General features: G+C 48.9%; 1 protein-coding gene across 2 annotated transcripts in view; it reads left to right on the forward strand.

The window, feature by feature from the left end:
- GLS (glutaminase) overlaps positions 1–27942 on the forward strand; it is a 1476479-nt gene that overhangs the window by 485987 nt on the left and 962550 nt on the right. The window lies entirely within an intron of this gene.

The following is a 27942-nucleotide window of genomic DNA, read 5'->3' on the forward strand; positions in this document are numbered from 1 at the left end:
TTTTTCCACAGTTTGGTTGACCTAAGAAAGACAGAGAGACAACGTGATATCCGCCTAATAAAAGTCCTTCGCCTCTTTGAATCGTAGATGTGTGCGTCTGAGCATGCTGAACATTACGGCAGATTAGACTGTCAGAGTGGTTCCCTGGAGAAACCGCACCTTCATGTTTTGTAAAATACAGTCCCTTTTTAAGCTATCTTTTTTTGTTACTGCAGAAATTAAATTAAAGACTTCGGATGGAAACCATCCTTCCGCTGAGTTGTCATCTTAAGAAATGGCCCTTATACTTCATCTGATGAACCACCGAGGAGGGGTAACGGAACAGCGTTCACTGCCAACATTGGCATGAAAGTGAATGAGAAGTCAGACCTCTATAAGGGGTGCCCTGAGTCCTCAGGCATGCACCCACATGATTTCCTTTTTCCAATAAGCCACAGATGCGTCATGGATCTTTTCTGGGAATTTTCCTTACTTTTTCTTTCCTAACATTGAACAATGTTGCTCACTAAGGCCCCTGGCGTAAGCACAGAGAGAATGCAAACACTGTGTGGTCAAGGACACACATTGCTTTTGGGATCTATGAACATTCTTTGCGTTTTATTTTTTGCTGAATGGCAATTTCGCCAAACCTTTTTGGAGACAAATTGTACTGCATTTTTTAACACAAAAAGCTAAGGGCTGCCCCCCCAGAACCCCCCACAGCTTCTTACAACCCACTCCTTTCCAACCCTAACCGCACTTTTCTATATACCTTACCAGAATTCCCATCTATATTTTTGTGGTGAAAGAAAGTGGCAAAAGAATTCAGCAAAATTGCCATTTGGCAAAAGTGGGTAATGCCTTGATCTTATCTGTTGGTGCCTAGGGCATGATCATTACATGCGGGCTCTGCACCTCATGCATCTTAATTCCATCCAAGGCAGGGTAGCCAAAGTGTTCCCTACCATTAGTTGGTCATTGCCATTCCACTTCAGGCATCTGGAAGGCAGGCACACTGATTTTTCTACCAATGGCAAGAGTAACAATTGGAGGACATTACAAAGATGATGCAGAGTTTCTTTGCAAAAATGCTCAACTCTGTTCTGCTATTTTGTCTGACAGTTTCCGTGGCATGTTGGGGACCCTAGTGATTTTTGGGCCAGTAGCACTTCCATAAACACTGGCTTTCCTTTACTCCCCCCACTGCCCCCCTCGGCGGCCACATGTTTCCATCAGGCCAAAAGTCCCAATTTGTCAATTGACTGCTGCATAATGAAGAGGCTGCACCATTGCTTTTCTAGCATGGGCCAATTCCTAGGGATTTTCTGAGTGCAACAGTTGAGGCTCGCATCCACTTGTGTCCTAAGGGATCCAGAGTGGAGTCCAACCACAGGTTTAATTGTATTTTTGACATTACAGTGGAGAAGAGGAGACATGTTGCACGTCTTTACCTATATCCTGTCCTGTTGTCCTTTATTGGACAGAAGAAACAGTTCTTCATCAAATTGGTCACCCCTTGTGCTAAGATCGCCAGCTGAATGGTATCGCTCACATCTGTTCTTTTATCAACCTCCAGGCTGTAAAACTGGCATGTACTGTGAATCTTCATTGTGTGCTACTACGTCTTCCACTCTTCTAGCTACTGTCAAACGTGAAAGGCTGATTTTCTTCACCATTGATAGTTTTTTTAGGCAATAGCACCGATGTATGAATGCCCAAAAAATGTTTCATAAATTCTCCATCAGTCAGTGGTCTCCATCTGTTAGCTATTGGTTCACATATCAATAAACAGATCTGTGTTTCTGCCTTAGAATTCTGCTTGGCAGCTTTGAAGACTTGCCCATTCTCTCTTTTAAAGAGTTCACATGATCAATCCTAATCTGGCCACTGAGGATGACGAATGCTGTTGCATGTTTTGTTGACTAATGTTGCTTCGCATAGTACTCCTTCCAGACATCTACTTTAACTTGGCAGATCAGATTTAGGAGGTTCCCCTTTTGTTAATTTATAAAGAAATCAGTAATCCAACTATCCTTGAAAACTCAACATTCAGCATCACTTTCTCTTTTCTCCTGAGTCGCTATCGATTGGACTTTGGGTAGCTCCTATGGCTAATAGAGGCAAGGTTAATTTTAGTCACAGAACTAGTTGGGACAGATCATTTAAAAGCAAAAACGAGTTCAAAATATATTTTTTTATATTATTTACTATTCCTATACTATCCATGTAAGCACCTCTACCGGGTATAGTGGGTGTAAGGAAGGCATGGTATCAACAGTAGACACAAACGCAATAGATGCAAGTTTCGAAAACCTTTATTTTGATATTTTGGTTGGGCGTTGGTAGAATTCCTAACTGGCCCTAGCTCTATAATGGGAGTAGTGTCGACCATTAAACAAATAACAAACAAGTTTAAAAGTCAGTCTAGTCAAAATAAAAATGCCTATTCAAAATAAACTTGCCCTCCTTCTCAAATGACAAATGTGTTCAGGGAATACAAAAGGAAAAATGTGTCTTAAAAGAAATGCCAGAATGGCTTGGGTAACAATTCCTTTCCCCACGTTCAGCAGCATGGTGTCTTGAGAGTTTCTTAAAAAGGATAGGTGGATGGTACAGTTCTAACAAATTTTGTACACTCTTGCTTACTGGTACAATTCAACAGTTCAGGCTTGGGCTTCAAGCTTTTTTGCAGTTCAATCAGTTCATTAGGCTTCGTCCGCCTTGTCATAAATGTGCAGTTCTACTCTTGATTTTTAATTTGCCACAATTCAACACAGGCTTCCTTCCCCCGGGCTTGAGCCTGCCTCTCTTTTCACATTCACCTTTTCACTTTATCACAGCTCAGCACAGGCTTCCCTCTGATGGGCTCGAGCCTGTCTTTCTCTCTGTGGGGGTTCCCTTCCCCAATCTCCTTCAGACTTAACTTTCACTCTACCACAGTTCTGTACAGGCTTCCCTCCGCCGGGTTCGAGCCTGTCTTTCTCTCCGTGAGGGCTCCCTTCCCCACGTTTTATCTTTATATCTTTTTTCTTTTAAAGACTTTCAAAACTGCAAGGATTTTATGTATAAACCTCTGCATGACCACTTGGACCTCTCTGTAAACAATTCAACAATCAACAATCTTCCTCATTTTGTAACACCAATGCCTCTTGGTACTTGTAGTTTCTTATTCTATTTACTTTGCCCTCTTGGCCTCTTTCAAAGTTGACATATTCAGAGTTCACATACTTTGCTTTTCACTTATTCAACTTTCATTCGGGATCACGGTTACTTTCTTGCCTTTGGTTCCCGTTTTAATATACTTCAACTCAGAACATTTCACAGAGACTTTCGGATGTGGAATTCCTCCTCGCAGGACCACTCTATTACTTTTTATACCTTTTTCTCAATTCAGCAATTGTCTTTTTCAGAACGCATTTTACCGGCACACATGCAACCTTCAACTTTTGGTTACAGTTACTTTTGCTTTTAACACAGACCGGGCTTTTGTTGCCTTTGATAACTCACCAGCCGTGTTAATTGGGCTTCTCTCTTCAACGCCTTTCATGCAGCAGTCAGGGCTGTTACCAATACCTCCTCTGCTCCTCCCCAACTTCGTCGTTCACCCGGGAGGGTAGTGGGCCGCTTTGAAGCATCTTGAAGGTTTCTCCCTTCCGCTCCCTCAGTTCCAGTTTTGCAATGGTTACAGCTTCCAGAAAGTGTGGAACTCTCGCCTGGCTCTCTCGAATTTCACAACTGCCAATCAGCCCCTTGGCCTTCCAATTTTCATACCCTGGTTCGCATCACCCCTGAAAGAGCTGCTCCTTCTCGTACCCAGCCTCGGACAGAGTGTGCCTGTGCGCACCAGCTTTTATCCTGACAGGGAGTGTTAACAAGTGGCAGGTGTGTATAGTTGGGATTACGTGCCTGACTCTGCATGGTCTCATTAAAGGGACAGAGCCAATGCAAGTCAGTAGAGGTAATCTTCCTGGCCTCATTCCTATTCTTCCTCGGCTCAGTACTGTTGTCAAGGTGAAGTGGGGAGGAATTATGGAAGCTGCAGTTTCCCATACAATAAACAGGGATAGGGGTTAGATGTGTTGTGGAAAAGGAGGGATACCATGTCTCACCATCAGGTGCATCTCCCCCACTCTCCGAGGACCCCCTATCCAGGTGATCCTCCCTCGCTTGTCCACCCCCAGGGTTGGGATTCAAAAGTGATAGCCTTTCCCTGGCTACCTGAGTACGGGATCCCCAGGGACTAGGTTGTGAAATACCCTCTGGTGTTCATAGTTGGGTGGAGTGGTAATGCGTTTGTAATAGCGTTACAGCCACATTACATCAGCTACATGCTTCATATTCCTGTTACAAACCCCATATGCAAATACATTCTCCCACGGGCAGATGCTGCCATCATTTGTCAAGTGAGCCGTCAAAGGCCTAATAATGCCATTTAATGCCAGCTCGATATCCATGATAGATTCAACATATGTAATGTCCATTATTCTACATATAGGTGCAGCTATCATTAGTCAAATGCAGCCTGTCACAAAATTAACCTGTAAACAAAAATAGGGCCGAACACACTCTGTATCTTTAACTATTCTTTATTAATTCCCATGAATATAACAAACACTCAACTTAACGTCTTTGGGTTATCTTGTGACTTATAACGCAAGTCCCACCCCTTTTTCTCTGTTCCCCACTGGTGGGTCTTTGGAGGTTATAGTATTGGATTAAGTAAATATCTCTGGTTTCCAGAAAGGATGCAACACGTTCTCCAGTACATTATCAATCCCTGTTCTTGCTCCTTTCTGGTAGCCTGATAGGTCAGCCCTTGCAGTAGTAACAAAGGGATGGCCATAAATCGAATACTAAGTCCATAAACTAGGAAAGCGTCTCTTGTATGTTGGTACTGCCAGAGAAACAAAGGGGATGGCCACAAATAAAATATTAAGTCCTTAAACAAGGAAATAGTCTCTTGTTTCTCCCCACCGTCAGGCATTCTCATGGTCATTCTTCTTTTCTGTCTGTGGAAGAGAGTGGGGTCTGCAGATCTTCTTGGATTTAAGGATGTCCTTAGTGGCTCGGGTACAGTGGGAGACGTCCTCCCGTGGTCTTTGGTTAAGAGAGACGGTTGCTGCTGGGTTGTGCCAGGGGGGTTCATCAGCAGAGAGGTTAATCAATGGCTTTCCTTGTTTCTTGTCCCATCCCTAGCTCAGGATCCTCGCTCTAGTGCCCACAAACCCACTCTCGCTCTTCCTCAATAGTTCGTATTGGGGGAAGGCTTCCTATCTCTTTTATAGTGGCCTACCCCTCCTATAACTCCTTGCCATTTAGCTGTGTGCTCATTCCTCAACCCGCTCTGCGTTTGCCCTGTTTTGCAAAGGGTTTGTCCCTCTTCCCCTGACCTCTTGTAGTATCGTCCCTTCCATCATAGTTTCTCTTGCTGTCCTCCGGCTTCACCACTTTTCTCCTACTGGTCTTCTCCATCAAACACTCTTTTCTCCTCCTTGTCTCATCTTGAAATTTACTTTGGTATTTTCTCTTCCTTTATGTTTGCCTTCCCCACCTCCTTTTTCCTGACCCCTCCTTCCAACTGCCACTTGATGTGCTCCATATTCTTTGTTTCTTCCATCTTTCTTCCTCCTCACTGATCTTAATCACCACCTCCTCCTCTCTCCCTCCAATCTTTTTCTTCTCTTCCCCAGACTCCTGACTTTCTCATTCAGCCTCCTGTCTCCTTTGATATCCAACATCCCCTTTCATTACTACTTCTCCAAATGTCCACTTCCACTCTGAGCCACCTCCTTTTATCCCCTGGCCAGGACTTTAATTGGGGCTGTATGGGTTTCACCTCTGTGTGTCTCATTGGGAGCAGGTCTCATTGGTTAATGGGGTTTGAACTTCAGGTTTCAGACCTTAGGGCAATGGGGTGTGACATCCGCCTGAGGACCCACAGACAGATAGATCAAGAAACCATTTTTCCTTTCCACTTTGCCACAATTTTCTGCAGATAGGAGTCCCTGTGCACCACCTGCTTCATCTTCATCACCTCTCTTGTGGACAGCTTTCTCTACACGAGGGCCCTTTAAGTTATGCAAGCAGGCAGGAGTCTGCTGCTGCTCACGGTTCTGGACTTCCAATTTAGCTGGTATGACTTACCCTCCAGACGAAGTGTGTAGAAACGGTTATTGTGAAGGTGAAATGGCTTTTCTCACCCCATAGGGGACTGCAGCAAAACTTGTAATGTACAAGCCCTGATTCCTTAACGAGACAACCGTAAACGGGCATCGCGTGGCATCCCCCATCCTGCTGATTGCATTGTGGAAATAGCCATGACATTCTTCCTGCACAACTCCTGGTTTCTGCATCACCTGGCCTGTGGCAGGACCCAGCTGCCTTGGCAAGCCCACCATCCACTTTTAAACTTAGTCAGGGTACTTTCTCACAAGTCTTAAACGCTTAAGTAACGTGGCCTAATGCTTTGTATGTTTAATAACATCTCCTTATGCAAGGCACATACTTAAAATCACATATGATGCCAGCATTTGCCAAGTGCAGCTTCAAATGCTTCAGTAATGCCAACTAATGCCAGTCAGTGATAGCTATCCCTGATAAAATATGCATATGTAAGGTACATCCTTAAACATGTTGATCATCCTTTTCCAACTGCAACCATAAAATCCTTCCTAACATGACCTAATGCCTCGTATTTCTGGTTGGATGACCACATAATCAAGGTGATGTGATCCCATCATTTGCCAAGCGCAGCTTAAATGCTTAATTAGCATCATCTCTAATTACATTGTAATCCCGAATATGGCACCTGGGTCACCACATGCTACAAACATTAGCATGCCAACCCGCTTTCATTGTATCTCCCTTGCACCGCTTAAGCTCACTCCACCTTCCATCATCTTCCGTGTTCCTCACAAAAAGCCCAAGTCTCAGTGCCAAACAGTACATCACATCATAAGGCTCCACAACGTCGCTTGATCTGCCATCTCCCTTAAAACCTGCCCTCCGAGCCCTTTGTGGCGAAGCCCACGTAGGCAATGGGCGCAGTGTTGAGGGCCGCAGGTGTGCAGGAAACGCTGCCTGATCGCCCGTCGGGCTACCGTCAAAACGACCGTTCTGCCCAATGCAACAAAATGTTGCCCGATCTACCATCATCCTTAAAACCAGCCCTCTGAGACGAAGCCCATGCAGGTAAAGGGTACAGTGGTGAGCGCCCCTTGTGAGCAGCAAATGCTGCCCGAACGCCAGTCGAAACTCCTGCTACACTCGATGCAACGCAACGTTGCTTAATCCGGCATCAGCATTAAAATCTGCCCTCTGCAACGAAGCCCAGGCAGGCAAAGGGAGCGGTGTTGAGTGTTGCAGGTGCACAGGAAACGCTGCCTGATCACCTGTCGAACCTTCCTCTATGCACAACGCAACGCAACATTGCTTGATCCTTGCATCACTCTTAAAACCTGCCCTCCGAGGCGAAGCCAATGCAGGCAAAGGGCATGGTGTTGAGTGCTGCCCAATCGCCTGTCGAAACCTCCGCTAGACACGACACAACGCAGTGTCGCTTGATCCCCATTCACCCTAAATACCTGCCCTCAGAGCCCTCTGCGGCAAAGCCAGTGCAGTCAATGGGTGTGGTGTTGAGCGCTGCAGGCGTTTGACACCGAAGGGATTTGGCAAAAACCTGTACGGATCTTCAAAATGGCAGTTTGCACTGCAAACCAGCCTCTTCCAGCAAAACTACCACCCGCAGGCTCTTGGCTTAGGCCAGATCTATCAGCTGCTCACATTGCCCCCAGAATGAAGGGTAAGCATCTGCATGTTGGAACAAGTAGCCCACTCTGCCTCTGCTGCGCCCCTCAAATCACCCCCCCTCGGACACCTTTCCTGGCCCCACTTACACCCATAGCAGCGCACTCATCTGCACAGCGCGCCCCGTGACGCACACCCTTTCCACCTGCATCTAGTGCTTCGCACTCTGCTGTAAAGTCCTGCTACGTGTCACAACATGTACCCGGCCCACACCACTGCACAGTTGGCTACTCACTCGCCCTCTCCAACTGTACATACCAACTTGCTCTCTGCTCATAGCACGTCCATGCTCCGCACTAAGGACACCACCCGTGGCCCCACAGCGCACCCTACAGTGCATCCTGCCCAGTGCACTCCTGCAAACCGCGCCACACAACCCAAACATGGCTCCTCTGCACTCTGCGCCGCACACTCGGCCCAGGCACCTATTGCACGCCGCACTTCCCAAGCTTCCCATGCTGCCAATACGCACCATGCTACGCAGCCCACGTGTATTACACAAACCTTATAACGCACTCTGCCCATGGCCCTGCCAAGCATTGCCCGTGCCGTGTCCACAATGTGTCCCTCGACACGCATTCCCAGCCGGCCACGACTTTCACTTTACCCTGCACCGGCAAGGACCGTAAGTCTCATCTTACAGCCAGCATGACACAACCATGTCCTCGAACGCGCTGCTCTGTGCCTAGGGCCCCTGTTCCCCCGGCTGCAAGAGCTATCCCGCACCAAGCTCCATTACCACCACTGGCCACCCCCCTCCCAACTTACTATGTGCACTTATTAATTCACGCTATCTCATTGCCCAAGCACCTGAGATCCTAGACCTCATTGTCACCAATGACCTCGACCTGCTAACCGTCACTGAGACCTGGCACCATGACACCGCCGGTCTGGCCCGCTCCATTGCTGTTCCACTTAACTACGCCATTCTCTGCAATGACTGGTTTGCACTGAAAGGTGGTGGGGTTGCTCTTATACACGTAGACAACTCTGGGCACCTGTGACCTAGCCTCCCCCTTCCTAACTGCCAGCTGCTCTCAGTCAAGCTGTCCTTAACGCCAACCTCCACAATTACTATGCCCATTGTTTACCGCCCTCCTGGTCCACCCACCACTTTTGAAGATGACTTCACACAACTATTCATAACTAACTTAAAAACAAACTCCAAAGTCATGGATTTCAATCTAAGCTAGGCCGACCCCTTTCGACAAAGGCAATACATCCCTGGACAGCGCCACCACTGCCCTTCATTTCTTCCAGAAAATGTTGAAGCCTATACATGCCCATCGGCACACACTTGACTGTTCACTTGATCACAACTGTGACATAACCATCCTCTCCGACTCTCCTTGCGCCTAGTCTAATCGCCATTTCACCACATTCACCATCCCCCGGATTAGGCTTGCACCCCTAACATCCGCCCCCAGTGTACTCTCACTGCACCCATAACCTCACCAGCGACTCCATTTGGCCTCTGCTCAAGAAAGCTTCCCCCCCTACCAAATGGGCTTGGTGTTGACAGCCTTGTCAACCACTACAACTCTACCCTCATTGCAGCCATTGACAAACTGGCCCTCTCAAAACACTCATCCCTAAGAGAGCCACACATTGCAACTCCAGGTTCACTGCTGAACTCCTCCCCCTGTGGGCTGAACAACATTCTAACACACCTGGCACCTATGTACAACGGATTCAAAGAAATCTTGCTTCACCATGCTTGCCAGAACATGCAAAAAAGCAATCCAAAAGGCCAAAGCATCCTGCTACAGCCCGAATTGCCAACGCCAAGTCTAACTCCCGCAAACTATTTACCATCCTATGGGAACTTGAATCCCCGGTCCTACCGCCCTCCATGGTCACTAGGAGCGATACCCGGTGCAATGAGGTCCAGAAAGCCCTCTAAGATAAAACAGCTGATTTACATAGCAAAATTCAGCTCAAACAAACCACCATCAACACCACCTCTAAAACCACCATCAGCCCTTACCCGCATGGCACTCCCCTTTTCAGCTTCCACCCCCCCGGCTCAGCTTCCACCCCGTCACAATGCCAGAGGTCGTTGGCATCCTTAAGGGCCTCACACCATCCAGGTGCAAAGCAGGCATGTGCCCGGCACCACTCATCAATGGGTGCATTGTCCTCCTAGTGCTGTAAATCACAGACTTTATAAATGCCTCCTTTGCCTCCTTCTCTGTCCCACACTTGCTAAAACAATCATGGATTTTACCCCTCCTCAAGAAACCCTTACTTGACCCCTCCATCCCCAGCAACTACCGGCCCATCTCTACAGTCCCTTTCCTCCTGAAGATCATAGACCGGGCCGCCTACTTCCAAATTCAACAAGACCTTGAGCAACACCAAATCTTAGGCTTGCGTCCGTCAGGCTTCCGGCCTATCCATGGAACCGAGTCTGCACTCCCGGACCTTAAGAACCAGTTGGACGACGCCAGAGACTCTGGCAACCTCTCGCTTCTCATGCTTTAGGACCTGTTGCTAGCCTTTGATTTGGTGGACCACATCATCCTCTGCCATCACTTAATCGCCACTGCCTACTTCTCTGCAAACGTTGCCAAATGGATTGCATCCTTCCTGACCAACCGCACGTCACAAGTCTTTGCTGACAACCACTCCTCCAGCCCAACAACTATCACCTGTGGAGTTCCCCAATGATCCTGCATCCCCCCACTCTTTACAACATTTATATGAAACCCCTCTTTGACCTCCTGGACTCTCTCAATATCAAATACACAAACTATGCTGATGACACCCAGATTCTTATCCCCCCTCACTGGTGATTACTGCCTGGACTCCCAAAATATCAAGGCCATTTATGAAAGCATCAAAGTCTGGATGGCCTCCCATTGCTTGTGTCTCAACGATGAGAAGACAGACTCCTTGTCGGCAACCAATCCCACCTCGCCAAACTCAGCCCAGACTACCAGCTGTCTACTATTGACAGTCATCCCATCCACATCTCATCATCTGTCAAGATGCTCGAATTCCACCTCAATGCCACTCTATCACTATTCCGCCATGTCAACGCCACTGCCTCCTTGGCTGCTTATGTGACCAATCTTATCAACGCGTGCCAACGCTTTCTTTCAACTGGCAACTGTCCGAACATTGCCTGGGCCATTATGGTGCAAAACTGGATTATTGCAACGCCCTCCTGGGAGGCACCTCAGAGCATAACTTGAACAAATTACAAACAATTCACAACAACGCCCTGAGAGCTGCACTGGGGCTTAACAAACGTGACCACTTCACTGCAGCTAGGAGAGCAGCCCACTGTCTCCCAGTCCGAGAACGGATCAAATTTAAGATCCTTAACATTGCCCACAGCTGCCTTGACGACACCGTCCAGGCTTCCTGTCCGAGAGACTTGTCCAAACCAGCCACGACCAGGCCCACTCGGTCTGCCTACACCAATCAACTCTGTATTCCTAGATTCAAGCGGACCAAAGCCGGAGGCTCCAGCTTCCCCGTTTCCGTGGCCACTATGCGGAACGCCCTTCCCACCGCCTTGAGATCCGAGCCCTCCTATACTGTGTTACTTAAACTGAAAACCTTTCATTAGCAGATCTCTTCCTGCTATATGCCTGTAACATTTATGAGTGGTCAGAAATAAGAGGCGGACAACTTTTGGATGATTGTTTTAAATATGCCATTTTATTAAAACATACGTTTCATCAAACACCTCACTATCCCTACCCTGACAAGGATTTTCCTGTGCATCAAAAACTAAAGGTAACACTCTAACAAAGGTTATTTGGTCCTCACAATTAAGCATAAAATACACAAGAAAATATATGGCAATTCACAACAGATGTCAACAATGGCATTTCTAATATATTCAGTCTCTCTTTATAACCTGGGTGAACTCCGCTTCTACAGGTTTTGAGTTAGGTTCAGTTCCAGCGTTCAACATAAAAAAACAAGGAAATCCGGGTTTGCAGCAAAGTTCCAATTCAGTTTTCGACTCCTTCACTTTGTCAAAAGAAAGTTCCATTAAACAATGTTCAACCAACAGAAAGACCCCTTCCTTTGATAATTATTTCCACTTCATCAAATAGCATCAATGATGTTCTGGGTCACAGTGCTTTTGCACAACTTACAAATGTCAAAGAAGAAAGACCGTTCCTTGTCAGATTCAAAGAAACACAACTTCTGGTAAGGTAACAGAAACGCAGCTTCTTTGTAGCGCTTTTTAAGTGTCTCTTTATAGTATTATGAACCACAGTTTATATCTTTGTCAGGATGACTTCACAACACCACTGGTTCCACCTTGGTAACTTGCATACCAGGTTATCTTCTGTAAGGATTTGCCATGCAGGTCTATTCACCTGCCACAGAGTGTTCCACATACAATTGGGATTCTTAAGTTTTAAATTTACTGACAACCAAAAGTGTTATCACAGCTTTAACAGTCTGCCACAGCTTCAACAGTCTGCAACTTTGTGATTTATTAATTTTTTTTTTTTTTTACTTTTCAGAAAAGACACCATTTACATTAGTGTTCCTCCACACGCCTATGTAGGCAAGCACTCTTCCTCTGACCATTCACCTCTTGGAAGGGCAGCCTCTTTGCCACTTGTGTCTTACTCTTACATCCTGTCTCCTTTCCTCCATACTGCATGGACGTCCCTTCCTAGGGACGGGAAACGGAACCTTTTCCACCAGAAAAACCTTCTTCCCCTTCAAATTTAGAGGTGCGTGGGGGTGCGGCCTTGGGAGCATGCGCTACCCTGACTCCGCCCACCAGCGCCACTCCACATTCCCCTGTTCCGCGTTGACGGGAACGAGCCGATTTCACCAGCGCTCCTGGGTTTGGCCTTGCCATGTAATACCACACGCTCTTCCCAGGATTCTTCTTCTATCTTTTTGTCTCTTATTTGTCATCTAGGTACTTGGTCCTCCGGCATCACGCTCCTCCCTGGCGCATGTCGACTTCAGATGGCTTCAGCAGGTGTCCAGCCTGCGAGGGGCTCTTCCCCACATCCGACCCCCATGCTCTTTGCCTCCGCTCCCTTGGCCCCGACCACGGCTGGGAAGGTTGTACCGTGTGCAACGCATTGGCCCTCATTCCGAGGTTGGTGCTAGTCATGGCGCTATTACGTGGTGCTATGTGGACTTACCGGTCCATTCCGCCCTTTGCGGGACCGGTAAGTCCCCATTTGAAATGCCATTCCCCATTCCCATTTGAGCCCCCATAGGGCTCAATGGGAAGGCGGCAATAACGGTACTGCAAATTGCGGTACCGTTATTGACCCCGGTATCCCTTTGCGGGTCCCGTTCTTAACGCCTGCTAAAACCAGGCTTTAAGGAAGGACCCGCAAAGGGACCTCGGAATTGGGTGCAAAGGGATTACCGGCACCGGTGTCATTACCGGTGCCAGGTATCCCTTTGCGCCCAGGTAGTAATGACCCCCATTGACTCCACACGCACTCAAGAACAGACTAGCTAGGTGGAGGGAGCTCTTTGAAAGATTGCCTCCAAAGGACCTGAAGAACTTTGCAAGCAGAGATCGAGGCCAAGGGAGGGCCACTATTTTCCATCGCTCCCCGCAAGGGCGACTCCTTCCTGAGGAAACGCCCGAGAGGAAGGAACCCCTCAGGTTCTGGTACCAGCACACACACCGAGGCTAGCCCAGCTACCGGCCTAACGGCCGGGGGGTCATCACATCCTTCCGGAATCAGTGCTGAGGGACTGCAAGGTTCTTTTACCGGCTATACACCAGAGGGCCTTCGCCCTAGCACCGGCTCAATGTATGAGGGGACATCTGCGCGCAGCACTACCGGCGACACTGCCAAGGGCAGTACGACTTCCAAGTCTAGATCTGAGGTGCCGGGAAGGTCTCTTGCTCCACCACCAAGAGTATTGGAGGAGGCCGGGCCCAGAGAGCCATGCACCACGGCTTTGGCACGTGGCACGCAGCCTGACAAAATGGCATCTGGGCCAGACAACCTGGCTGCTCATCCGATGCCACTCCTAGGAACAGAGCAGGCAGGTGAACGAGTTTCGAGGTGGGATTGGTGCCAACCACGTACATGACCTACAGTTTATCCATCAGCGGCGCAAGACAGGTTCTTCGAAAGGTTCCTGGCACTGATGGGAACCCCCCAGATGGGGGCATCCTGCGGGGTGCAGTCAGGGACTTGCTCCCTCCGGTCACCCCACCAGCGCCCATAGTAATTCCTCCCATGGCTCTGGCTCCACAAGCCCAACCGCAGCCCCGCTGCCCCTGCCGGCCCCTTCGATGCCGGCTCCCTTGCCAGTTCAGGTGGTTCCACCACAACCGCAGCAGCAGCCTCTGGCTCCGGTCCCCACACCGCAGCCCTCGACGGCCAGCACCCCTCCACCCGCTCAGGACCAGCGGACACTCGGGTGGACACAGACGAGGAGGAAGACCCTGACACGCTGTCGTCAGCGAAGGCCTTCCACTACAGGCTTACAGGTTTGGCAGAATATTTGGGCCTTCTTCAACCTGAGGTAGAGCAGCCTGAGAAGGGGGTCTTGGCAGACGTCCCCACCGTACGACCCCCTACCAAAACGGGTATCCCGATGCAGAAAGACGTTGTGGCCTTGGCAAAAAAGGGCTGGCTCAAGCCACACTCTGCCCAACCTGTCAATAAGCGCCTCCATTGCCAAGTATAGACAGACAGAGGGGAATCCACTCTTGCTGTCGGCGCACCCTCAACCGCATTCTTCAGTGATTGCTGCGGTGTCCCTATACTCTAAGCCTCAGTCGTCCTTGGCCACCTCGTCCTCAGCGCTGCTAGTCAAGGAGAAGAAGATCTTGGAGGCATACTGTTAAAAAGCAGGTTCCAGGCTCTTTAAGATTTCTTCAGGTAAGTTTATTTCCAAGTTCTTAGTTACATATCCACATGAAGACATAAAGGACATAAGCTGTGACAACACCGGCTCCCATCACCCAGGGCCAGCCAGCTGTAACCGCCTCTACACAGAACACTCACTCAGAATATTCCATCATCCACACATAAACATTCCACATGACATCTCAAGCTACCTCACCTCAGACAGGCACATAACAACACACCTCCCTCCCCAGGGAGTCTTCAGGGAGAAGCCCTGACATGGCTCCCCAGAGCGCAGGGGCAGGAACAGGAATTGGGCCCCATTGCAGAGGGATCAGCTCCAGCAGCAGGAAGGAGGGCTGCGTCCCAGGGTTCAGGTGAAGTCCAAGAAAGAGGCCCCTTTTTGGATGGGCAGCTCCTAAGTAGGAGGCAGAGCTGTGCCCTGGGGGCTGGAGATGGCGCTGGACCAGCAGGTGAAAGATAATACTGGCAATACTGGGAAATTGATGTTGAAAGCAAACACTGTACCCTGGTCCTCCGTGAGATGTAATGAAGAGCTAGCCCACTGGGAGGAATGTGATGGTACTCTGCTTTTTTTAAAAGTTAGAATGGCAATAGAAAAAAAGAGATGCTGCTCTGTGTTTGGGAAATGGATGTGAATTTGACATGAACAAGGAGGACTGTTTGCCTGACTACACGTCACTCCCATGTCTTGTGCACTCATAGCAATCGGGAACTGTTGTTTTAAACGGTGTCCTTCTCACGAGATAATTGCAGGCTTTGAAGTTATGGGAGCCTGGCAGCACCGTACTGTGCTTATCGTGCACATCATGTTTTTGGCTGTCTGAAACTCTGGTGATTTATGAGCCTTTCGTGGCAAGGTCTCCTGCGAAGTAAACGACCGTTGGCCTATGAAGCTCTGCATAGCCCTGCTGAGCAGTAGTGACTGATGATGTCACACATGCAGCAGGGGGAGATGGTGAGGCGTAGAATGTTCTTTGGAATGTGCTATTGTTAGAGCTTCGTATTATAAGTGCTGTTTTCCCTGAGGATGTAAAAGGGAAAGTACTTTAAGGAATCTGATGTTTGGCAAGACATGTGTCTTAGAAGGAAGGAAGCAAAATATGTGTGCAGCTATATTAAGGCAGGAATGAACAATGCTTAGAACATGGGAACCCTATGATACGAATCGGATCCAAGAGACATGGTTTGTTTAGGTGCCAAATGCTGTGGTCTCTGCTTGGCAAAAGAGACATTTTTGGCGGATTGTGATGCTGCCATGCCGCTCCGTCTCAGTTAGTGAGGCGACAGGTAGCGGCCAACAAATAAGGTGACATTTTTAGGTCATGACAGTATGGTGGGGTATAGGCTTGTGCAGAGAGTAACAGCGATAATGTTGGGTAGTTTGGAACTTTAATATACCTATTTAAAACTGACGGAGCATTTTGCATGTGCAGGATGGTGAGTGCCTTGGTGCGATGTGAATCTGTAGAATGGAGGCACTGCGAGGATGCAAATGAGTTCGTGTTTATAGAAGCTATATATGCATCTTAAACGGCGCTGTTCTGTTATGTAAATGGGTAAGTGAAACAGTGACAATATAGTGTGGTAATATGTTGTATTGAAGGGTATTTAGCATAATTCTTTTGAGGAATTGCAGGTTTCGAGTGCCAAGCACCATGGCACATGGACACCAATGTGCATAAATCGTTGCTGTTAGTGTAAGATGGGTGGTATGTGTATGAGTGTGATAGCTTTAATCATTTTGAGGATTTTCAGCTATATTGCACATGTCAGTAGTGCCTGTGTAAACGGCTATGGACTCATAGGTTCGCTTAAGAGCCTGCAAATGGCTATGGACGTTTTAGTTCATAAAAGTGTTAGTTTTGGGGATTTTACTTTCTATGAGCAACATGGTTTTGTATTCAAATGTGCACAACGCAAATGCTTTCAATGCGGTTTATGTATTGTTTACAGCATATGGTTGCAGCATTCTATGATTTTGGAATGTATGTTATGATGAATCTGACTCAGATTGGTTGGAGAGAGTCAGTGATTGTTGGGTATTGGGTGAACTCACATTCAGCATGGAAGTGTTGCAGTGTGAAATGCATGGTTTGAACTGTTTGGGTAATGTCAGTGGGGTATATAGTTTTCCTTACATTGTTTTGGTTTGGTTTGGGTAGTTGGTTAGTTTGTAATAGCGTTACAGCCACATTACATCAGCTACATGCTTCATATTCCTGTTACAAACCCCATATGCAAATACATTCTCCCACGGGCAGATGCTGCCATCATTTGTCAAGTGAGCCGTCAAAGGCCTAATAATGCCATTTAATGCCAGCTCGATATCCATGATAGATTCAACATATGTAATGTCCATTATTCTACATATAGGTGCAGCTATCATTAGTCAAATGCAGCCTGTCACAAAATTAACCTGTAAACAAAAATAGGGCCGAACACACTCTGTATCTTTAACTATTCTTTATTAATTCCCATGAATATAACAAACACTCAACTTAACGTCTTTGGGTTATCTTGTGACTTATAACGCAAGTCCCACCCCTTTTTCTCTGTTCCCCACTGTTGGGTCTTTGGAGGTTATAGTATTGGATTAAGTAAATATCTCTGGTTTTCAGAAAGGATGCAACACGTTCTCCAGTACATTATCAATCCCTGTTCTTGCTCCTTTCTGGTAGCCTGATAAGTCAGCCCTTGCAGTAGTAACAAAGGGATGGCCATAAATCGAATACTAAGTCCATAAACTAGGAAAGCGTCTCTTGTATGTTGGTACTGCCAGAGAAACAAAGGGGATGGCCACAAATAAAATATTAAGTCCTTAAACAAGGAAATAGTCTCTTGTTTCTCCCCACCGTCAGGCATTCTCATGGTCATTCTTCTTTTCTGTCTGTGGAAGAGAGTGGGGTCTGCAGATCTTCTTGGATTTAAGGATGTCCTTAGTGGCTCGGGTACAGTGGGAGACGTCCTCCCGTGGTCTTTGGTTAAGAGAGACGGTTGCTGCTGGGTTGTGCCAGGGGGGTTCATCAGCAGAGAGGTTAATCAATGGCTTTCCTTGTTTCTTGTCCCATCCCTAGCTCAGGATCCTCGCTCTAGTGCCCACAAACCCACTCTCGCTCTTCCTCAATAGTTCGTATTGGGGGAAGGCTTCCTATCTCTTTTATAGTGGCCTACCCCTCCTATAACTCCTTGCCATTTAGCTGTGTGCTCATTCCTCAACCCGCTCTGCGTTTGCCCTGTTTTGCAAAGGGTTTGTCCCTCTTCCCCTGACCTCTTGTAGTATCCTCCCTTCCATCATAGTTTCTCTTGCTGTCCTCCGGCTTCACCACTTTTCTCCTACTGGTCTTCTCCATCAAACACTCTTTTCTCCTCCTTGTCTAATCTTGAAATTTACTTTGGTATTTTCTCTTCCTTTATGTTTGCCTTCCCCACCTCCTTTTTCCTGACCCCTCCTTCCAACTGCCACTTGATGTGCTCCATATTCTTTGTTTCTTCCATCTTTCTTCCTCCTCACTGATCTTAATCACCACCTCCTCCTCTCTCCCTCCAATCTTGTTCTTCTCTTCCCCAGACTCCTGACTTTCTCATTCAGCCTCCTGTCTCCTTTGATATCCAACATCCCCTTTCATTACTACTTCTCCAAATGTCCACTTCCACTCTGAGCCACCTCATTTTATCCCCTGGCCAGGACTTTAATTGGGGCTGTATGGGTTTCACCTCTGTGTGTCTCATTGGGAGCAGGTCTCATTGGTTAATGGGGTTTGAACTTCAGGTTTCAGACCTTAGGGCAATGGGGTGTGACATCCGCCTGAGGACCCACAGACAGATAGATCAAGAAACCATTTTTCCTTTCCACTTTGCCACAATTTTCTGCAGATAGGAGTCCCTGTGCACCACCTGCTTCATCTTCATCGCCTCTCTTGTGGACAGCTTTCTCTACACGAGGGCCCTTTAAGTTATGCAAGCAGGCAGGAGTCTGCTGCTGCTCACGGTTCTGGACTTCCAATTTAGCTGGTATGACTTACCCTCCAGACGAAGTGTGTAGAAACGGTTATTGTGAAGGTGAAATGGCTTTTCTCACCCCATAGGGGACTGCAGCAAAACTTGTAATGTACAAGCCCTGATTCCTTAACGAGACAACCGTAAACGGGCATCGCGTGGCATCCCCCATCCTGCTGATTGCATTGTGGAAATAGCCATGACATTCTTCCTGCACAACTCCTGGTTTCTGCATCACCTGGCCTGTGGCAGGACCCAGCTGCCTTGGCAAGCCCACCATCCACTTTTAAACTTAGTCAGGGTACTTTCTCACAAGTCTTAAACGCTTAAGTAACGTGGCCTAATGCTTTGTATGTTTAATAACATCTCCTTATGCAAGACACATACTTAAAATCACATATGATGCCAGTATTTGCCAAGTGCAGCTTCAAATGCTTCAGTAATGCCAACTAATGCCAGTCAGTGATAGCTATCCCTGATAAAATATGCATATGTAAGGTACATCCTTAAACATGTTGATCATCCTTTTCCAACTGCAACCATAAAATCCTTCCTAACATGACCTAATGCCTCGTATTTCTGGTTGGATGACCACATAATCAAGGTGATGTGATCCCATCATTTGCCAAGCGCAGCTTAAATGCTTAATTAGCATCATCTCTAATTACATTGTAATCCCGAATATGGCACCTGGGTCACCACATGCTACAAACATTAGCATGCCAACCCGCTTTCATTGTATCTCCCTTGCACCGCTTAAGCTCACTCCACCTTCCATCATCTTCCATGTTCCTCACAAAAAGCCCAAGTCTCAGTGCCAAACAGTACATCACATCATAAGGCTCCACAACGTCGCTTGATCTGCCATCTCCCTTAAAACCTGCCCTCCGAGCCCTTTGTGGCGAAGCCCACGTAGGCAATGGGCGCAGTGTTGAGGGCCGCAGGTGTGCAGGAAACGCTGCCTGATCGCCCGTCGGGCTACCGTCAAAACGACCGTTCTGCCCAATGCAACAAAATGTTGCCCGATCTACCATCATCCTTAAAACCAGCCCTCTGAGACGAAGCCCATGCAGGTAAAGGGTACAGTGGTGAGCGCCCCTTGTGAGCAGCAAATGCTGCCCGAACGCCAGTCGAAACTCCTGCTACACTCGATGCAACGCAACGTTGCTTAATCCGGCATCAGCATTAAAATCTGCCCTCTGCAACGAAGCCCAGGCAGGCAAAGGGAGCGGTGTTGAGTGTTGCAGGTGCACAGGAAACGCTGCCTGATCACCTGTCGAACCTTCCTCTATGCACAACGCAACGCAACATTGCTTGATCCTTGCATCACTCTTAAAACCTGCCCTCCGAGGCGAAGCCAATGCAGGCAAAGGGCATGGTGTTGAGTGCTGCCCAATCGCCTGTCGAAACCTCCGCTAGACACGACACAACGCAGTGTCGCTTGATCCCCATTCACCCTAAATACCTGCCCTCAGAGCCCTCTGCGGCAAAGCCAGTGCAGTCAATGGGTGTGGTGTTGAGCGCTGCAGGCGTTTGACACCAAAGGGATTTGGCAAAAACCTGTACGGATCTTCAAAATGGCAGTTTGCACTGCAAACCAGCCTCTTCCAGCAAAACTACCACCCGCAGGCTCTTGGCTTAGGCCAGATCTATCAGCTGCTCACATCGCCCCCAGAATGAAGGGTAAGCATCTGCATGTTGGAACAAGTAGCCCACTCTGCCTCTGCTGCGCCCCTCAAATCACCCCCCCTCGGACACTTTTCCTGGCCCCACTTACACCCATAGCAGCGCACTCATCTGCACAGCGCGCCCCGTGACGCACACCCTTTCCACCTGCATCTAGTGCTTCGCACTCTGCTGTAAAGTCCTGCTACGTGTCACAACATGTACCCGGCCCACACCACTGCACAGTTGGCTACTCACTCGCCCTCTCCAACTGTACATACCAACTTGCTCTCTGCTCATAGCACGTCCATGCGCCGCACTAAGGACACCACCCGTGGCCCCACAGCGCACCCTACAGTGCATCCTGCCCAGTGCACTCCTGCAAACCGCGCCACACAACCCAAACATGGCTCCTCTGCACTCTGCGCCGCACACTCGGCCCAGGCACCTATTGCACGCCGCACTTCCCAAGCTTCCCATGCTGCCAATACGCACCATGCTACGCAGCCCACGTGTATTACACAAACCTTATAACGCACTCTGCCCATGGCCCTGCCAAGCATTGCCCGTGCCGTGTCCACAATGTGTCCCTCGACACGCATTCCCAGCCGGCCACGACTTTCACTTTACCCTGCACCGGCAAGGACCGTAAGTCTCAGTTTACAGCCAGCATGACACAACCATGTCCTCGAACGCGCTGCTCTGTGCCTAGGGCCCCTGTTCCCCCGGCTGCAAGAGCTATCCCGCACCAAGCTCCATTACCACCACTGGCCACCCCCCTCCCAACTTACTATGTGCACTTATTAATTCACGCTATCTCATTGCCCAAGCACCTGAGATCCTAGACCTCATTGTCACCAATGACCTCGACCTGCTAACCGTCACTGAGACCTGGCTCCATGACACCGCCGGTCTGGCCCGCTCCATTGCTGTTCCACTTAACTACGCCATTCTCTGCAATGACTGGTTTGCACTGAAAGGGGGTGGGGTTGCTCTTATACACGTAGACAACTCTGGGCACCTGTGACCTAGCCTCCCCCTTCCTAACTGCCAGCTGCTCTCAGTCAAGCTGTCCTTAACGCCAACCTCCACAATTACTATGCCCATTGTTTACCGCCCTCTTGGTCCACCCACTACTTTTGAAGATGACTTCACACAACTATTTATAACTAACTTAAAAACAAACTCCAAAGTCATGGATTTCAATCTAAGCTAGGCCGACCCCTTTCGACAAAGGCAATACATCCCTGGACAGCGCCACCACTGCCCTTCATTTCTTCCAGAAAATGTTGAAGCCTATACATGCCCATCGGCACACACTTGACTGTTCACTTGATCACAACTGTGACATAACCATCCTCTCCGACTCTCCTTGCGCCTAGTCTAATCGCCATTTCACCACATTCACCATCCCCCGGATTAGGCTTGCACCCCTAACATCCGCCCCCAGTGTACTCTCACTGCACCCATAACCTCACCAGCGACTCCATTTGGCCTCTGCTCAAGAAAGCTTCCCCCCCTACCAAATGGGCTTGGCGTTGACAGCCTTGTCAACCACTACAACTCTACCCTCATTGCAGCCATTGACAAACTGGCCCGCTCAAAACACTCATCCCTAAGAGAGCCACACATTGCAACTCCAGGTTCACTGCTGAACTCCTCCCCCTGTGGGCTGAACAACATTCTAACACACCTGGCACCTATGTACAACGGATTCAAAGAAATCTTGCTTCACCATGCTTGCCAGAACATGCAAAAAAGCAATCCAAAAGGCCAAAGCATCCTGCTACAGCCCGAATAGCCAACGCCAAGTCTAACTCCCGCAAACTATTTACCATCCTATGGGAACTTGAATCCCCGGTCCTACCGCCCTCCATGGTCACTAGGAGCGATACCCGGTGCAATGAGGTCCAGAAAGCCCTCTAAGATAAAACAGCTGATTTACATAGCAAAATCCAGCTCAACAAACCACCATCAACACCACCTCTAAAACCACCATCAGCCCTTACCCGCATGCCACTCCCCTTTTCAGCTTCCACCCCCCCGGCTCAGCTTCCACCCCGTCACAATGCCAGAGGTCGTTGGCATCCTTAAGGCCCTCACAACATCCAGGTGCAAAGCAGACATGTGCCCGGCACCACTCATCAATGGGTGCATTGTCCTCCTAGTGCTGTAAATCACAGACTTTATAAATGCCTCCTTTGCCTCCTTCTCTGTCCCACACTTGCTAAAACAATCATGGATTTTACCCCTCCTCAAGAAACCCTTACTTGACCCCTCCATCCCCACCAACTACCGGCCCATCTCTACAGTCCCTTTCCTCCTGAAGATCATAGACCGGGCCGCCTACTTCCAAAATCAACAACACCTTGAGCAACACCAAATCTTAGGCTTGCGTCCGTCAGGCTTCCGGCCTATCCATGGAACCGAGTCTGCACTCCCGGACCTTAAGAACCAGTTGGACGACGCCAGAGACTCTGGCAACCTCTCGCTTCTCATGCTTTAGGACCTGTTGCTAGCCTTTGATTTGGTGGACCACATCATCCTCTGCCATCACTTAATCGCCACTGCCTACTTCTCTGCAAACGTTGCCAAATGGATTGCATCCTTCCTGACCAACCGCACGTCACAAGTCTTTGCTGACAACCACTCCTCCAGCCCAACAACTATCACCTGTGGAGTTCCCCAATGATCCTGCATCCCCCCACTCTTTACAACATTTATATGAAACCCCTCTTTGACCTCCTGGACTCTCTCAATATCAAATACACAAACTATGCTGATGACACCCAGATTCTTATCCCCCCTCACTGGTGATTACTGCCTGGACTCCCAAAATATCAAGGCCATTTATGAAAGCATCAAAGTCTGGATGGCCTCCCATTGCTTGTGTCTCAACGATGAGAAGACAGACTCCTTGTCGGCAACCAATCCCACCTCGCCAAACTCAGCCCAGACTACCAGCTGTCTACTATTGACAGTCATCCCATCCACATCTCATCATCTGTCAAGATGCTCGAATTCCACCTCAATGCCACTCTATCACTATTCCGCCATGTCAACGCCACTGCCTCCTTGGCTGCTTATGTGACCAATCTTATCAACGCGTGCCAACGCTTTCTTTCAACTGGCAACTGTCCGAACATTGCCTGGGCCATTATGGTGCAAAACTGGATTATTGCAACGCCCTCCTGGGAGGCACCTCAGAGCATAACTTGAACAAATTACAAAAAAATTCACAACAACGCCCTGAGAGCTGCACTGGGGCTTAACAAACGTGACCACTTCACTGCAGCTAGGAGAGCAGCCCACTGTCTCCCAGTCCGAGAACGGATCAAATTTAAGATCCTTAACATTGCCCACAGCTGCCTTGACGACACCGTCCAGGCTTCCTGTCCGAGAGACTTGTCCAAACCAGCCACGACCAGGCCCACTCGGTCTGCCTACACCAATCAACTCTGTATTCCTAGATTCAAGCGGACCAAAGCCGGAGGCTCCAGCTTCCCCGTTTCCGTGGCCACTATGCGGAACGCCCTTCCCACCGCCTTGAGATCCGAGCCCTCCTATACTGTGTTACTTAAACTGAAAACCTTTCATTAGCAGATCTCTTCCTGCTATATGCCTGTAACATTTATGAGTGGTCAGAAATAAGAGGCGGGCAACTTTTGGATGATTGTTTTAAATATGCCATTTTATTAAAACATACGATTCATCAAACACCTCACTATCCCTACCCTGACAAGGATTTTCCTGTGCATCAAAAACTAAAGGAAACACTCTAACAAAGGTTATTTGGTCCTCACAATTAAGCATAAAATACACAAGAAAATATATGGCAATTCACAACAGATGTCAACAATGGTATTTCTAATATATTCAGTCTCTCTTTATAACCTGGGTGAACTCCGCTTCTACAGGTTTTGAGTTAGGTTCAGTTCCAGCGTTCAACATAAAAAAACAAGGAAATCCGGGTTTGCAGCAAAGTTCCAATTCAGTTTTCGACTCCTTCACTTTGTCAAAAGAAAGTTCCATTAAACAATGTTCAACCAACAGAAAGACCCCTTCCTTTGATAATTATTTCCACTTCATCAAATAGCATCAATGATGTTCTGGGTCACAGTGCTTTTGCACAACTTACAAATGTCAAAGAAGAAAGACCGTTCCTTGTCAGATTCAAAGAAACACAACTTCTGGTAAGGTAACAGAAACGCAGCTTCTTTGTAGCGCTTTTTAAGTGTCTCTTTATAGTATTATGAACCACAGTTTATATCTTTGTCAGGATGACTTCACAACACCACTGGTTCCACCTTGGTAACTTGCATACCAGGTTATCTTCTGTAAGGATTTGCCATGCAGGTCTATTCACCTGCCACAGAGTGTTCCACATACAATTGGGATTCTTAAGTTTTACATTTACTGACAACCAAAAGTGTTATCACAGCTTTAACAGTCTGCCACAGCTTCAACAGTCTGCAACTTTGTGATTTATTTATTTTTATTTTTTTTTTACTTTTCAGAAAAGACACCATTTACATTAGTGTTCCTCCACACGCCTATTTAGGCAAGCACTCTTCCTCTGACCATTCACCTCTTGGAAGGGCAGCCTCTTTGCCACTTGTGTCTTACTCTTACATCCTGTCTCCTTTCCTCCATACTGCATGGACGTCCCTTCCTAGGGACGGGAAACGGAACCTTTTCCACCAGAAAAACCTTCTTCCCCTTCAAATTTAGAGGTGCGTGGGGGTGCGGCCTTGGGAGCATGCGCTACCCTGACTCCGCCCACCAGCGCCACTCCACATTCCCCTGTTCCGCGTTGACGGGAACGAGCCGATTTCACCAGCGCTCCTGGGTTTGGCCTTTCCATGTAATACCACACGCTCTTCCCAGGATTCTTCTATCTTTTTGTCTCTTATTTGTCATCTAGGTACTTGGTCCTCCGGCATCACGCTCCTCCCTGGCGCATGTCGACTTCGGATGGCTTCAGCAGGTGTCCAGCCTGCGAGGGGCTCTTCCCCACATCCGACCCCCATGCTCTTTGCCTCCGCTCCCTTGGCCCCGACCACGGCTGGGAAGGTTGTACCGTGTGCAACGCATTGGCCCTCATTCCGAGGTTGGTGCTAGTCATGGCGCTATTACGTGGTGCTATGTGGACTTACCGGTCCATTCCGCCCTTTGCGGGACCGGTAAGTCCCCATTTGAAATGCCATTCCCCATTCCCATTTGAGCCCCCATAGGGCTCAATGGGAAAATGGAAGGCGGCAATAACGGTACTGCAAATTGCGGTACCGTTATTGACCCCGGTATCCCTTTGCGGGTCCCGTTCTTAACGCCTGCTAAAACCGGGCTTTAAGGAAGGACCCGCAAAGGGACCTCGGAATTGGGTGCAAAGGGATTACCGGCACCGGTGTCATTACCGGTGCCAGGTATCCCTTTGCGCCCGGGTAGTAATGACCCCCATTGACTCCACACGCACTCAAGAACAGACTAGCTAGGTGGAGGGAGCTCTTTGAAAGATTGCCTCCAAAGGGCCTGAAGAACTTTGTCAAGCAGAGATCGAGGCCAAGGGAGGGCCACTATTTTCCATCGCTCCCCGCAAGGGCGACTCCTTCCTGAGGAAACGCCAGAGAGGAAGGAACCCCTCAGGTTCTGGTACCAGCACACACACCGAGGCTAGCCCAGCTACCGGCCTAACGGCCGGGGGGGTCATCACATCCTTCCGGAATCAGTGCTGAGGGACTGCAAGGTTCTTTTACCGGCTATACACCAGAGGGCCTTCGCCCTAGCACCGGCTCAATGTATGAGGGGACATCTGCGCGCAGCACTACCGGCGACACTGCCAAGGGCAGTACGACTTCCAAGTCTAGATCTGAGGTGCCGGGAAGGTCTCTTCCTCCACCACCAAGAGTATTGGAGGAGGCCGGGCCCAGAGAGCCATGCACCACGGCTTTGGCACGTGGCACGCAGCCTGACAAAATGGCATCTGGGCCAGACAACCTGGCTGCTCATCCGATGCCACTCCTAGGAACAGAGCAGGCAGGTGAACGAGTTTCGAGGTGGGATTGGTGCCAACCACGTACATGACCTACAGTTTATCCATCAGCGGCGCAAGACAGGTTCTTCGAAAGGTTCCTGGCACTGATGCAAAACCCCCAGATGGGGGCATCCTGCGGGGTGCAGTCAGGGACTTGCTCCCTCCGGTCACCCCACCAGCGCCCATAGTAATTCCTCCCATGGCTCTGGCTCCACAAGCCCAACCGCAGCCCCGCTGCCCCTGCCGGCCCCTTCGATGCCGGCTCCCTTGCCAGTTCAGGTGGTTCCACCACAACCGCAGCAGCAGCCTCTGGCTCCGGTCCCCACACCGCAGCCCTCGACGGCCAGCACCCCTCCACCCGCTCAGGACCAGCGGACACTCGGGTGGACACAGACGAGGAGGAAGACCCTGACACGCTGTCGTCAGCGAAGGCCTTCCACTACAGGCTTACAGGTTTGGCAGAATATTTGGGCCTTCTTCAACCTGAGGTAGAGCAGCCTGAGAAGGGGGTCTTGGCAGACGTCCCCACCGTTCGACCCCCTACCAAAACGGGTATCCCGATGCAGAAAAACGTTGTGGCCTTGGCAAAAAAGGGCTGGCTCAAGCCACACTCTGCCCAACCTGTCAATAAGCGCATCCATTGCCAAGTATAGACAGACAGAGGGGAATCCACTCTTGCTGTCGGCGCACCCTCAACCGCATTCTTCAGTGATTGCTGCGGTGTCCCTATACTCTAAGCCTCAGTCGTCCTTGGCCACCTCGTCCTCAGCGCTGCTAGTCAAGGAGAAGAAGATCTTGGAGGCATACTGTTAAAAAGCAGGTTCCAGGCTCTTTAAGATTTCTTCAGGTAAGTTTATTTCCAAGTTCTTAGTTACATATCCACATGAAGACATAAAGGACATAAGCTGTGACAACACCGGCTCCCATCACCCAGGGCCAGCCAGCTGTAACCGCCTCTACACAGAACACTCACTCAGAATATTCCATCATCCACACATAAACATTCCACATGACATCTCAAGCTACCTCACCTCAGACAGGCACAATACAACACACCTCCCTCCCCAGGGAGTCTTCAGGGAGAAGCCCTGACATGGCTCCCCAGAGCGCAGGGGCAGGAACAGGAATTGGGCCCCATTGCAGAGGGATCAGCTCCAGCAGCAGGAAGGAGGGCTGCGTCCCAGGGTTCAGGTGAAGTCCAAGAAAGAGGCCCCTTTTTGGATGGGCAGCTCCTAAGTAGGAGGCAGAGCTGTGCCCTGGGGGCTGGAGATGGCGCTGGACCAGCAGGTGAAAGATAATACTGGCAATACTGGGAAATTGATGTTGAAAGCAAACACTGTACCCTGGTCCTCCGTGAGATGTAATGAAGAGCTAGCCCACTGGGAGGAATGTGATGGTACTCTGCTTTTTTTAAAAGTTAGAATGGCAATAGAAAAAAAGAGATGCTGCTCTGTGTTTGGGAAATGGATGTGAATTTGACATGAACAAGGAGGACTGTTTGCCTGACTACACGTCACTCCCATGTCTTGTGCACTCATAGCAATCGGGAGCTGTTGTTTTAAACAGTGTCCTTCTCACGAGATAATTGCAGGCTTTGAAGTTATGGGAGCCTGGCAGCACCGTACT

The sequence above is a fragment of the Ambystoma mexicanum genome, chromosome 9 (genome assembly GCF_040938575.1).
Source record: "Ambystoma mexicanum isolate Mex_15411 chromosome 9, UKY_AmexF1_1, whole genome shotgun sequence".
Lineage (NCBI taxonomy): Eukaryota > Metazoa > Chordata > Amphibia > Caudata > Ambystomatidae > Ambystoma > Ambystoma mexicanum.